This window comes from Myotis myotis, unplaced genomic scaffold, assembly GCF_014108235.1.
Source record: "Myotis myotis isolate mMyoMyo1 unplaced genomic scaffold, mMyoMyo1.p scaffold_m19_p_1, whole genome shotgun sequence".
NCBI lineage: Eukaryota > Metazoa > Chordata > Mammalia > Chiroptera > Vespertilionidae > Myotis > Myotis myotis.
The window spans coordinates 117,885,978-117,899,601 of NW_023416313.1; the positions used below are offsets into that span (position 1 = coordinate 117,885,978).

Sequence of the window (13,624 nt, forward strand, 5' to 3'; positions counted from 1 at the left end):
TTGCTGGATATCACATTTATCTTAAAAGAGGGGAGGGGGCCCTGACCAGCGTGGCTCAGTGGGTTAGAGCATCAGCCAGCACACCAAAGGGTCTCAGGTTCAATTCCTGTTCAAGGGCAGGTACCTGGGTTGTGGCAGACAGTATAATAAAAAATATCCTCAGGTGAGGATTAATAAGAATAAAGAGGGGAGGGGGTATAAAAACCTGATAAATTCTTGTTGACAGTTTCATTTTAAAAGGATGAGGGCACTACTATACTGGACTGAATCCAGACCAAAAAACAGACTAGTTGAAAAATCGAAAGAGTCTCAAAGAAAAGTAGCCATGTAATCTTTAAAAGTGTGATAGCCAACAGTTAAGTGTTGTCAGAAGGAGGCAGTTAAGAGAGCAAGTCCTAGCCCTAACTGGTTTGGCTCAGCCTGCGGACTGAAGGGTCCCAGGTTTGATTCCGGTCAAGGGCGTGTACCTTGGTTGCAGGCACATCCCCATTGCGGGGTGTGCAGGAGGCAGCTGATCGATGTTTCTCTCTCATCGATGTTTCTAACTCTCTATCCCTTTCTCTTCCTCTCTGTAAAAAAATCAATAAAATATATTTAAAAAAGAGAGAGAGAGTAAGTCCTAGATGTGGCACCAATAATCCTGGATTAAAGACCCAGTTCTGCCACAGCCATGTACCCTCAGGCCAGTCACAACTCTTCTAAATAAGGATAATATTTGCCTACCTCACACCATCAAATAATTGGCTACCTGTGAAAGCATTATGTAAACCAGGGGTCCTCAAACTTTTTAAACAGGGGGCCAGTTCACTGTCCCTCAGACCGTTGGAGGGCCGGAGTATAGTTTAAAAAAAACTATGAACAAATTCCTATGCACACTGCACATATTTTATTTTGAAGTAAAAAAACAAAACGGGAACAAATACAATATTTGTATTTGCATGTGGCCCGCGGGCCGTAGTTTGAGGACCCCTGATGTAAACCTTACAACACTGATTTAAGTAATACCAGACCTTTAACAAAATTAGCTACTAACAACAACAAAAATTCACTACTAACAATAGCTAATATCTTTTGGGTATTGAGTTCTAACCACCACTCAGATACTGAATTTTACAGGATTGTTAAATTTTCTCAATGGCCCTAGAAGGTTGATCCCATATTATAGATGAAAAAACCTAAGATTTCCAACTGGTAACTGCCCAAGGTCCCAAAACAAGAAAAATGGTAGAGCCTGAATCAGTACCCAGATTTTCTGACTGGAGAGCCCACCTTTTCATTCACTGTGTTATAGTGCTATAAAAATGTAGATTTCAGGAGGTTCAATTCCAGTCAGGGCACATGCCCAGGTTGTGGGCTCAATACTCAGTCGGGGGCATGCGGGAGGCAGCCAATCAATGATTCTCTTTCATCACTGATGTTTCTAACTCTTTCTCCCTCTCTCTTCCTCTCTGAAATCAATAAAAAAAATATTTTAAAAAGATTTCACAAAATTAAAATCTTACAATCTTAACTATGTGAAGACAGATGCTGTTTTTATTTATTTATTTTTTCAGATGCTGTTTTTAAAAGATATCCTCACAAGTGAAATTCTGACAAATACACAATTAATTATAAATTATACCAATTCAAATTTTAAAGGGAACAAACTGCAGACTAATATGGTTGCACAACACTCTTCAAAGAGATAAATATTAAAAAAAACAAAAAAAACAAACATACACATGTACAAAGGAAGAGATCACATTAAGAAAGACAATAGAGTAGTGGTTCTGACTTAAAGAAAAAGAGCCAGGAAAAACAGAGCCCAGAATGAGCCAAGGCCTATTAATAAAGCTAAGGAGAACAAAAAGGGCTTTGTGAAGACCGTCTAGATCAGTGGTTCTCAACCTTCCTAATGCCGCAACCCTTTAATACAGTTCCTCATGTTGTGGTGACCCCCCAACCATAAAATTATTTTTGTTGCTACTTTATAACTGTAGTTTTGCTACTGTTATGAATTGTAATGTAAATATCTGATATGCAGGATGCATTTTCATTGTTACAAATTGAACATAATTAAAGCATAGTGATTAATCACAAAACCAATATGTAATTATATATTCAATATGTGTTTTCCGATGGTCTTAGGCGACCCCTGTGAAAGGGTTGTTTGACCCCCAAAGGGGTCGCGACCCACAGGTTAAGACGATCAACACCTACTTCTTCAACTTGAAGAGGAGAAGATCAAGTTTGTGGAAAGCAAGAACTGAAGCTCAAAATAGTAAAGCATCCCGACCTGCAAAACCTGACAGTCCCAAGAGCATCAGGGGAGCCTGGTGAGCATCCGCTGTAGAGCTTTAAGGGTGAGCAAGCTGTTAAAGCCTGAAGAGGATCTACTAAGACTACAACGTTGACCTGAATCCTGGGTAAAATGCCTAACTAATCTTTCTTTTACATACATACACACCTAGCCTTGACCAATGGATTCTTTTTTAAAAAGGTGTCTTGCCTTAGCTGGTTTGGCTCAATGGATAGGGCGTTGGCCTGCAGACTGAAGGTTCGATTCCAGCCAAGGGCACATGCCTGGGTTGCGGGCTTGATCCCCAGTAGGGGGCGTGCAGGAGGCAACCGATCAATGATTCTCTCTCATCATTGATGTTTCTATCTCTCTCCCTCTCCCTTCCTCTCTAAAATCAATAAAATATATTTTAAAAATAAATATATAAAATAAAGAGGTGGTCTTTTTCCCTCTTCTTCCTTTTTCACCTTTTCAACCTAGCTTTATAAAATGATGGGCTTTCTAGCTGGTTTTGCTCAGTGAATAGAGTATCGGCCTGTGGACTGAAGGGTCCCGAGTTCGATTCTAGTCAAGGACCTATCCCTTAGTTGCGAGCTTGATCCCCGGCCCTGGTCGGGATTCGTGTGGAAGGCACCGATCAATGTGTCTCTCACATCGATGTCTCAGTCTCTGTCTCTCCCTCTCCCGTCCACTCTCTCTAAAAACCAATGAAAAAATATCCTCAGGTGAGGATTAACAACATTTTTTTTAAAAAGATGGGCTTTGAGTTTTAAGAAAGGGGGGTACTGAAACAATTTACTAAAAACAAGTCTTTCAAGAAAGAATACAACTAGACTGAAAAATAAAGGAATATAATACAGAGCAGCGCTACTCAAAGTGAAGTCTGCAGGCTGTAGCACTGGCACCCCCTAGCTCAGTGATGCCTAACCTTTTGAGCTCGGTGTGTCAGCATTTTGAAAAACCCTAATTTAACTCTGGTGCCATGTCACATATAGAAATTTTTCGGTATCTGCAACCATAGTAAAACAAAGACTTATATTTTTGATATTTATTTTATATACTTAAATGCCATTTAACAAAGAAAAATCAACCAAAAAAATGAGTTCGCGTGTCACCTCTGACACGCGTGTCATAGGTTCGCCGTCACTAACCTAGCAGTTTGTCAGAAATGCAGACTCTCAGGCCCCACCATAAATCTGCTGGACAGAATCTGCATTTTTTGCTGTTGTTGTTGTTAATCTTCACCCAAGGATATTCCTCCATTGATCTCCAGAGAGAGTGGAAGGGAGGGGGGAACAGATAGAAACAGGGCTAGGGATTGAGCCTGCAACTGAGGCACATGCCCCTGACCAGAATCAAACCCAGGACCCTGCAGTCCAAAGGCTGGGGCTCTATCCACTGAGCCAAACTGGCTAGGGCCAGAATCTGCATTTTAATGAGATCCCCAGGTGATTCTTGTGCAGGATGAAGTTTGAAAATCACTGATACATAGAACAGTTCCACATTTTAGCAAGGCATTTGATGATGTTTCTTACCTTAATGGACAATAATATTTCCTTTTATTGATTTGTTATATATATTTCCCAAGTAAAATGTTAAGCAGTTGACACACTTATCTGATTTAATTCTCCATAATAATCCTAAAAGTAGGCTTTATCTGTAATCCTATATAACAGGCCAATATGCAAATCGATGGAACAGCAGAATAACCAGTTGCTCTGATGTGCACTGACCACCAGGGGGCAGATGCTCAACATAGGAGCTGCCCCCTGTGGTCAGTGTGCTCCCACTGGGGGAGTGCACTCAGCCAGAAGGGATCACAGCTGGTGAGCGCAGCAGCGGTGGCAGGAGCCTCTCCCACCTCTGCAGCAGCGCTAAGGATGTCCAACTGCTGGTTTAGGCCCGCAATTGGACATCCCCCGAGGTCTCCCAGACTGCGAGAGGGCGCAGGCTGGGCTGAGGAAACCCCCCCAAATGCACGAATTTCATGCACAGGGCCTCTAGTTTATAGATATTAATGTTAGCAAACATTAAACAGTACTGTCTGCCAACCACTATTTCCAACAGCTTCATATACACTAACTTATTTAATCCTCATAACAACTCTTTATGATAAGTACTATTACTACCTACATTTTACATTATGATGAAACCAAGGCCAAAAAAAAGCATAAACAATTAGTTCATAATCACACAGAAATTTGTGGTGTTGTTGTTAACCACAAGTGCATGAGAGCCCTGTGGGACACAATAAACAATCATACCCTGACAGTTCCTTTTTTCTTAAATCGATAGGACTGACCTGGTCAGTGTGGCTCAGTTGGTTGAGCGTAGGTCGCCTATTTGAGTCTGGGTCAGGGCACATGCCCAGGTTGTGGGCTCAATTCCCAATAGGGGGCATGCAGGAGGCAGCCGTTGATGTTTTCAATGTTTCTCTCACTCCCTCTCCCTCTCCTTTCCTCTCTCTCTAAAATCAATAAAAACATATCTGTTTAAAAAATAAAAAATCAATAGGACCTTCAGGGGAGGATTTTAAAGGGTATCTATATAAATATATAATGAAGGACTATGCAAATTTGTCTGGGATGCCCTCACATCACTACCGTTCACAGGGTGGGCGTGGCTGCACAGCGGCAGGGCAGCACTCCGGGTCTAAGAGCAATTTTGCCCCTCCCTGGCAGACTCCCCGTGGCCTGCAGCCAAATCCCAAGGCCGACCTGGGGCTTACTAAACTTTACTGGAGCTGCTCCCCACACCCCCACCCCCTACCCCAGGAGCCGCTGCCTGCAGCGGGGCGCCCCGGCAGCGTCCTAACAGGCGGGTGGCCCGGGAGAGCTGAGTGGGGCGGGAGCTGCAGGGAGCCATGCTCCCGGGGGTCTGAGGAGAGTGCCTGAAAGAGGGGGAAGCTTTGGCGAAGCAGCTGGCCAGGAGGCCGGCGGCCCAAGGGGTGCAGAGTGGCGCAGAGGTGAGGTGCACCAAAGGGGGCTCGGCGGGGCAGGGAGCCTGTGAGCAGGGAATCTGTATCAGCCCGCGGACTGCGAGGTTCTGCAATGGCCCCAAGATGCAGGTTTGCCCTGCGGCGAACAAGAGGCGATAACTGCCTCCGTGGAAGGACGCCTGGGCAGAGTGGCACGGACCCGCAGCCCTGAGGCGGGGGGGGGGGGGGGGGGGGGGGGGGGGGGGGGGTTGAGGGGCAGTGCCACCTCAGCGGAGGGGGCAGCACTGCCGGGTACCCCACTGCGGCAGCTTGCGGGAGAAGCTCCCGGTGCTAACCAGGCCTCGCTGCAGCCCGCCCACCAGAGAGGCCACGGCTCCTGCTCCCGCCTAGGCCCAAAAGCAAGCCAGCACCCGCCCTGTCCTGCTCTGCCCCGCCCCACGGGGGCGCAAGCCTGTGGTGAGTACAAAGCCTATCACCTGCTCCCCAGAAGGGGGGGCAATAAACAATGGGGGCGGGGGGGGGGGGCGAGGGAGAAGAAAGAATGTGGAGCATCTATGAGGAAGAGGTGCTTGAGAGCAAGGTTCGGAAGCCTGAGGGAGGTTTTTTCTGTTTGCCCTGCGGCTGTCCCTTAGGAAGGGTGGAGAGCACAGTTTGAGGACTCCCTGCACGCTGAGTCCAGTTCCGCAGCCAACCGGAATTGGCCTCAGTTTCCTGGTCTGTAAAATGGATTAAGCCTGTCCCAGTGCCTTCACTGAGTTTTGAGGGCCAATTGAGATACTATATAAAGAAAATGAGGGAAGAAGTGAGAAAGTAAAGGGCGAGCAACACAAAAGAAAGATTGGAAAGAACCTGTAAACCTATTGTCACTTAAATAGGAAATATAGTCAATAGTGTTGTAATGATGGTATGATGCCAGGTGGGTACTGGAAATATCGGGGAACACTTTGTAAAGTATAAGACTGTCTAACTACTATTCTGTAACTAATATAAAACCTGAAACAAATACAAAATTATATCAAATGTAAAGAAATGAAAATAGGAGTGAAATTTTTATAAATTTCAAAGTTTAAATAAAGGCTGTAAAGGAAGGAAGGGGGAGAATAAAAACAGTGTTTTCCATTTTACCACTTTATTGTCTTTTCAGTACATGAAAAAGATAGTTGTCTTTATATGGTGCTTTTATACTTTCCTAAGTCATTATCTCATCTGATGTTCAGGGCAACTTAAAGACAAGATAATTATTCCCTCCACTATTCAAAGAAAGGAAATCTTGGTGTCTGGCCCCATGATTCAATCGTCAAACCCTTATTGTAAAGCAGGGTTAGTGATATTTTCTGTGAAGGGTCATATCTATACTAATAAAAGCCTTGGGGATGATTAGGCCAGCAGGGGAGGGCAGTTAGGCATCTATCAGGCTGGCAGGGGAGCAGTTAGGAGGTGATCAGGCTGGCAGGCAGAAGTGGTTAGGGGCAATCAGGCAGGCAGGCAGGCGAGCAGTTAGGAGCCAGTGGTCCTGGACTGTGAGAGGGATGTCTGACTGCCGGTTTGGGTCCGATCCCACAGTCGGGCATCCCCCAAAGGGTCCAAGATTGGAAAGGGTGCAGGCCGGGCTGAGGGACACCCCCCCCCCCTCCCCTGCACTGGGCCTCTAGTAAAAAATAAAAAGATTTTAAAGGCATTCCCTGAAAGCAAAGAGATAAATAGACTAATGTGAGAGCCTATAGTATGAGGCCACAAATCAAACACCTTGTATCTCTTTTAGTCAACCTTTCCAGCTGGCCCATTTATAGATATTAAGACATTTCATAGATGATGAAACAAAGATACAGACAAGTTAATGACCTTGCCAAGTCATAATACTGTGATGATACAACCAAGATTCCAAAACCAAGTCTAACTCTAAAGCCCATACTCTTTCCCTTGATTTGCTCTGCACCCATCTCTGGCCTGGTCTCATTGCTACTAGTATAATTGACTTAGATAAGGCCATTGGGTGATGCTGACCATATAAGAAGAGGACCTTTGCCCTAGCCGGCTTGGCTCAGTGGATAGAGCGTCGGCCTGCGGACTGAAGGGTCCCAGGTTCGATTCCGGCCAAGGGCACATGCCTGGGTTGCGGGCTCAATCCCCAGTAGGGGTGTGCAGGAGGCAGCTGATCAGTGATTCTCTCTCATCATTGATGTTTCTATCTCTCTCTCCTTCTCCTTTCCTCTCTGAAACCAATAAAGAAGTATATATTTTTAAAAAAAAATTAAAAAAAAAAGAAGAGGACCTTTAGCTAAGAGAACAAATACATTGTAAAACAGAACAGGGATCTAAAAGATCAGAACAGGCCTTGGCTGGTGTGTTCAATGGTTAGAGTGTCGAACTGTGAACCAAAGAGTCTCGGGTTCACTCCCCAGCCCCAGTAAGGTATGGTGGGGGCACTTACGGGAGGCAACCAGTCAATGTGAGAGACACATCATTTCTCTCTCTCTTCCTTACCTCTTTCTCTCCCTTCCATTCTCCCTGAAAAGCAATGGGAAAAATATACTCTGGTGAGGATTAACAACAACAACAAAAATTAAAAGATCAGAACAGGATGGAACAATGGGCTAGAATGGTATTCAAAAGCAAGAGACTTTGGAATTAGACGAGACAACAGCTTGAATACCAGGTTCTATCAGTTACTGTTTAGAATGGAAGCAAGTTACTTAATTTTGTTGAGCCTTAATTTTGTTGAGCCTTAATTTCTACATCCATAAAATGGCAGTAATACCCCATAGAAATGTTGTAAGAGGGGGAAAAGGTAACATTTGTAAAGTTCCTGGCACATGATAAAGCTCAGCAAATGGTAATAAACATTAAATCTAACAAAATGAAGTTTAAGAAGGATAAGTGCAATAAAATCAATTTTAGAATCACCAGATGAAATTTAACAGAAGCACATAAGGAAAAACTTAAGGCTCTTAGTTGACCTGAATGTAAGTCAACGGTTGGCTAAAACTGCCAAAATTGTTGTGCATTTGGAGCACATTACAGAAGCCAATGTCCAAAACAAGTAAGCTCAAAACAAGGAGGCCTATCAGACTTCATTTGTAATACTGTTTTCAGCTGTAAGTGCTAAACTTTCAGAAGGTCACTGGTAAATTAGAATCAGTCCAGGAAAAGATCAGGAGGTGAGAAGCTTCCCCTTCCCCACTAGACTACTAGTATAAGAGAACGTTTATTTAGAAAGTCACAGAGGTAAATAAATAAATAAAAATTTAAAAATAAAGTAAGTCACAGAGGTAGAAGTGAGTAGTAGAAGAAATACGCTCAAGAAACAAGTCACAGAGACAAAAGAATGGCCTTTGGAGGTTAGGAGAGAGGCAAGGGAAATGTACAGAGGGGAAGAGGTGAAGTGGGAAGGGGCCCCATAGAGTTATCACAGTGGTTCTCAACCTGTGGGTCGCGACCCCTTTGGCGGTCAAACGACCCTTTCACAGGGGTCTCCTAAGACCATCCTGCATATCAGATATTTACATTACGATTCATAACAGTAGCAACATTACAGTTATGAAGTAGCAACAAAAATAATTTTATGGTTGGGTCACAACATGAGGAACTGTATTTAAAGGGCCAGAAGGATGAGAACCACTGTAATATCAGAAGGTGAGTTAGCTTTGGAAACATAGTAACCAGCTAATTCTTCCTGGTTCTATATTCCTTTCACTTACACAATTGAAGCTACCAGACACTTGCTTCCATTCCCTAATAACTAACAACCCCCCCACACACACATCTTTATCTCCCTCTCTCCCTCCCCTCCTTCTTTCCCCCTCACACTCCTCAAATTCCATTTTTTAAAAATATTTTTTTATCTTTCAGAGAGGAAAGGAGAGGGAGAGATAGAAACATGGATGAGAGAATCAATGATCGGCTGCCTCCTGCGCACCCCACACTCGGAATCTAGCCATAACCCAAGCATGTGCCCTTGACCAGGAATCCAACCGTGACCTTTTGGTTCATAGGTTGACCCTCAATCACTACACCATGCAGGCGGGGCTCAAATTCAATTTTACCAATGTCAAAGGGATCTGACAGGAATGACTTAATGACTTATAGTCCAAAACTCTTAAGACTTGGCATGTCAGACCTGTTGTTAATCTGGCCCTGGTCTGCAGATCACGCCTGCTGTTGCTAATCCAATCTATACCAAATTTAACTGTGCCCTGCTTTCTTCCAGAGACTGAGCCCCACAACTTGTGCCCTAGGTAAGTGAATCCTGAGTCTTTGTTTACATAGTCAAGAAACTGGGAGCCATGCCCCAGTTTCACTACCGAAACATGGCACCGCCCCAAATGGGGCTTACGCCTCCAGGTTAAGAGCTGCCTCCCCCTCCTAACGCAGAGGAGATACTGCGCTGGCCTAGCCCCTACCCAGCGCGGAGGACCGCCCACAGTGCGGCGAGGGATGAGGCCTTTGAGGGGCAGAAGCTGAACCGTGCCTACCGCTGCAAGTCGCTCCCGCCTCCCGCCAGCGATGCCTGATTCCCCGCTCCGGAGGCTGCAGGAGGAACGCTGACTCCACCGCAGGTGAGGGAAGTGGGCGCGGAGGCTGGATGTACGAGGTCAAAATCACAGGCACTTCTTCGCTTTCCCCCATCGGCTTGGGCACCGGTGATGGAGGGTGGAGGCGAGGGAGAGGCTAGGACCCCGGGGAGGGGGCAGGGGAGCGGGAGGGGGAGGTTATCGTGATCTTCGTCCCACCCCTGGAGACCGTCCTCAAGGTGCGCCCCACCTTCTACCCATAGCTAGCTCCCGGCTGGGCCACTCCCTGGCCACTCCCTCGCCGGCCTAAACAGTTGTTTACAAGGGAGGCTGGACGCTGGGAGTGAGTGGCACTGAGTGCCAGAAGACATGGTTCTGGCATCAATGGACCCAGTCCCTTTATTTTACTGAAAGACTCTTCCTGCTAGGGAGTCTCTGGTGTCCTGCTTGGGCCCGGCGTGAAGCTCAGCTAGATGGTCTTCAAGGCAAGTTCGAGGATCCTTCTCTCCTTGGAAGAGGTATAGATCAGCTGCATTTTACAGATGAGGAAACTGAAGTTACCCAGCTAGTAAAGAGCTAGAATTGGAACCCATGTATGTCTGAGACCAATACCTATCCCTCCCACATACACTGACATCACAGAGATGACTCAGCTATCAACAGATCCTTAGTGGGTATCTGTTTGGGGGATATACTTATGGAGCATGTAGGGGAAATATGGTTGTCTTGGCCCTTAAAAAGTTAAAAATCTAAGTGAAAAGTTTTGTGGGGTTTTTTTGTGTTTGTTTTTTTAAATTAAAAAATAGCAAAAGAAAAAGAAAAGAAACTTGGAATCTCCCTAAACGTCTCCATGATCCATAGCTCCATTATGCCTTCTAAAGGATACAGCTGGCCAAGAGACTACAATGAGCCAATGTCAGTCATCTCAGACCTCAGCTATTTCAAATCAGGTAAGCTTAGAGCTAAACCTATTCAAGCTCATGAAATAGTTCAAGCACATCAGCTTATTGAACTACTAGAGTCCTGGTGCACAAAATTTGTGTATAGGCAGGGTACCTCGGCCTGGCCAGCGATCAGAGCCTTCCTTCCCGCAGCTCCTGGGTGCCAGCAGCCGAGGCCTTCGTTCCGTGCTGCCCCCTGGTGGTCAGTGCTCATCATAACGAGCGGTTGAACTCCCAAGAGGACAATTTGCATATTAGCCTTTTATTATATAGAACTAGTGGCCCAGTGCACAAATTCATGCACATTGAAAGGAAATTAATTAGGATATTTTAATATCGCTATTCACCCATTCTCTATAATAGAAGTGTCAACCAAATTCACGATTGACAATGACAGATGGAAACATACGCATGTGATTGGCACCAGCGAGAGCTTTATATGTATTGTGCATGCGGGAGTCCACTTAGCCTTTTATATATATAGAATAAAGTTGCTTAATTATGCCTGCTTTCTGATGTAGCTAAACTTTTTCCAGCCCAGTGAAGCACCCCAACTTCTCTTTCAGGTAATTGTCAGCAACATAGCAGTAAATATCAACATGAAGCAGATTATTATTCTGGATCACACAGAGAGAACAAAGGGTAAAATATTTAACTGCAGCAGTGTTTGACTATATTCTGCGCAGTGAGAAAACTTGAAGTCATTTTCAAGTTCTACCACTTCTTACTTCTTTTCAGTTGGGTCAAGTTTCTAAACTTTCTAAATCCCCGTTTTCCGACTAATGAAAAGAAAATAGGATTCCACCGAGTCTCCTATCTACCTACTCCAGGACTTGTGTGAGGATCAAATGAGATGAGGCACGGGAAAACACTTCACAGACATTTGGTTGAAGTGTGAAATGTTTTCACCTGGCTATAAAGCAAGTCGTGTTCCTGGGCTGAAGAAACTCCAAGGAGGCTAGTTGTCGCTAGGGAGAGGAAGCTTGCCGTTGCTACATGATGTCATTACCCAGCGCCCACAGTGACCATTTCTGGACTGGGCTGGGCTGTGGGCCGCATTGTGCACCTTGGGGTCTCGGCAGCGTTGGCTGCAATTTGATGGGCTGTCACTCTAGGGTGGTGGCGGGGCCTGTGTCCCAGTTGAGGGAGGCGAGTGTTGCTTTGTAGGCTCCAGGTCTGCGGTGCCAGTGCGGGTCATGGCAGCTCCTGTGTTGAGCGTCTGCCCCTGGTGGTCAGTGCACATCATAGTGACTGCTCAGTCAGTCAGACACTTAGCGTATTAGCCTTTTATATATACAGTAGAGGCCCAGTGCACAAAATTTGTGCATGGACGGGGGTCCCCTCAGCCCAGACTGCACCCTCTCCAATCCAGGACCCCTTGGGGGATGTCCGAATGCCAGTTTAGGTTGCCCCCTGCCTGCCTGCTTGCCTAGTCACCCCTAACTGCCACCCCTGCTGGCTTGGTCGCCTCTCACAGCGCCTCCGCCAGCCTGGTCACCCCACATAGCCTGCTTGTTCAGTCATTTGGTCGTCCCTCACTAACCCCCCTGCCGGCCTGGTCATAGGCAGCCATCTTGTGAGGGTGTGAGGGTTAATTTGCATATTACCTCTTTATTATATAGAACTAATAGATTTGCAGACCTACCAGAATAAAGCTTGGAAAAGCTGCCTGTAATCTAGTCATCCTCATAGCAGTGCCCCACTTTCAGTTCCAATTAGAACTGGGTTCAGCTCCCTGTCAGGATCTAGAGAGTAAAATCTGATAACTCCTAGTATCTGGTAATTCTCAGGGCAACTGACACTGGAGTAACACTAGCTTCCCTATGGAATAGCCTTGTCAAAGTTGGCAGTTTTTCCTAGCTGAATCAGAACAGCCTGTCTCCTTTCATTCAATATTCCCTTGGAAGCCAAGCATCTCTCTAGAGAATGCCATGTGAAGTGGACACATGGTGTCTCAATACCCTGTTTTCAACCATGCTAACATCCTGGTTCCATTTCTACTCCTCAAGTGGATAGAGCCTCTGTTCTTTCTTTGAATGAGAATAACCATGGTAAGTGCTAGTGTTTACAAACTCTGGGACAGCACAATTCTAACCCAGAATCAGAAGATTCCTGGAGCTTTCACCCATCTCTGACTAGCTCTATACCTAGAATTCTCAAGCCAATTTGTAAAGCCAGGCCTTCCCTTCCTGAAGTAAGCCTGAATGTCTAAACTCACTTCTAGATGGTTCCCTGACAAACACTACCTACCACCCTGTAGGGCGTGGCTGTAGAGGTAAGCCTCAGACTGACCTGTTGGCAAAGGCACAAACAAGTCCCAGCTTAGAGGGCACAGTCCTCTTAGCATAATTAGGCTTGACCTTATGACGCTCCCTAGATCCTTCCTTGGTAGCTAATGGGCTGTGGGAGGTGCAGCAAGTGCTGCCAAAACAAGTGAAACTCACAAGAACATTGTAACTATGGTGACCACTGCCTTGTTTACCTCTGGCTATAAAATAAAGGCTCAGCTTGCCTCTGGATCTCTCTCTGTGGCCTCAGCCAGGCACAGAAAGATCCACCTAGACCAGTGGTTGGCAAACTGTGGCTCACAGCCACATGCGGCTCTTTGGCCCCTTGAATGTGGCTCTTCCACAAAATACCAACTTCTGCACATGGGCCACAAAGTTTCAATCGCACTGTATGTGTGCGCCCGTATGTAGTATTTTGTGGAAGAGCCACACTCAAGGGGCCAAAGAGCCGCATGTGGCTCGCAAGCCGTGGTTTGGCAACCACTGACCTAGACCCAGCTTATTCTCTTTGTCATTTCTTCATCCTTTCACCGCCCTCACTCAGGCTTTCGAACCGTTGGCTGAGCTGGCTTGGCACATGTGGCGCCCAACACGGGCCTGAGTTCGGGGGAACTACAGTTGTCAGGTGAAAGGACGCTCCAGCCCTAACCGGTTTGGCTCAGTGGATA

The 13,624-nt window shown here is 45.8% G+C and overlaps 1 protein-coding gene and 1 pseudogene across 3 annotated transcripts in view; both read right to left on the reverse strand.

The window, feature by feature from the left end:
- PTPN9 (protein tyrosine phosphatase non-receptor type 9) overlaps window positions 1–13,624 on the reverse strand; it is a 191,501-nt gene that overhangs the window by 147,245 nt on the left and 30,632 nt on the right. The window lies entirely within an intron of this gene.
- The window catches only part of LOC118676154, a 44,852-nt pseudogene that overhangs the window by 605 nt on the left and 30,623 nt on the right, over window positions 1–13,624 (reverse strand).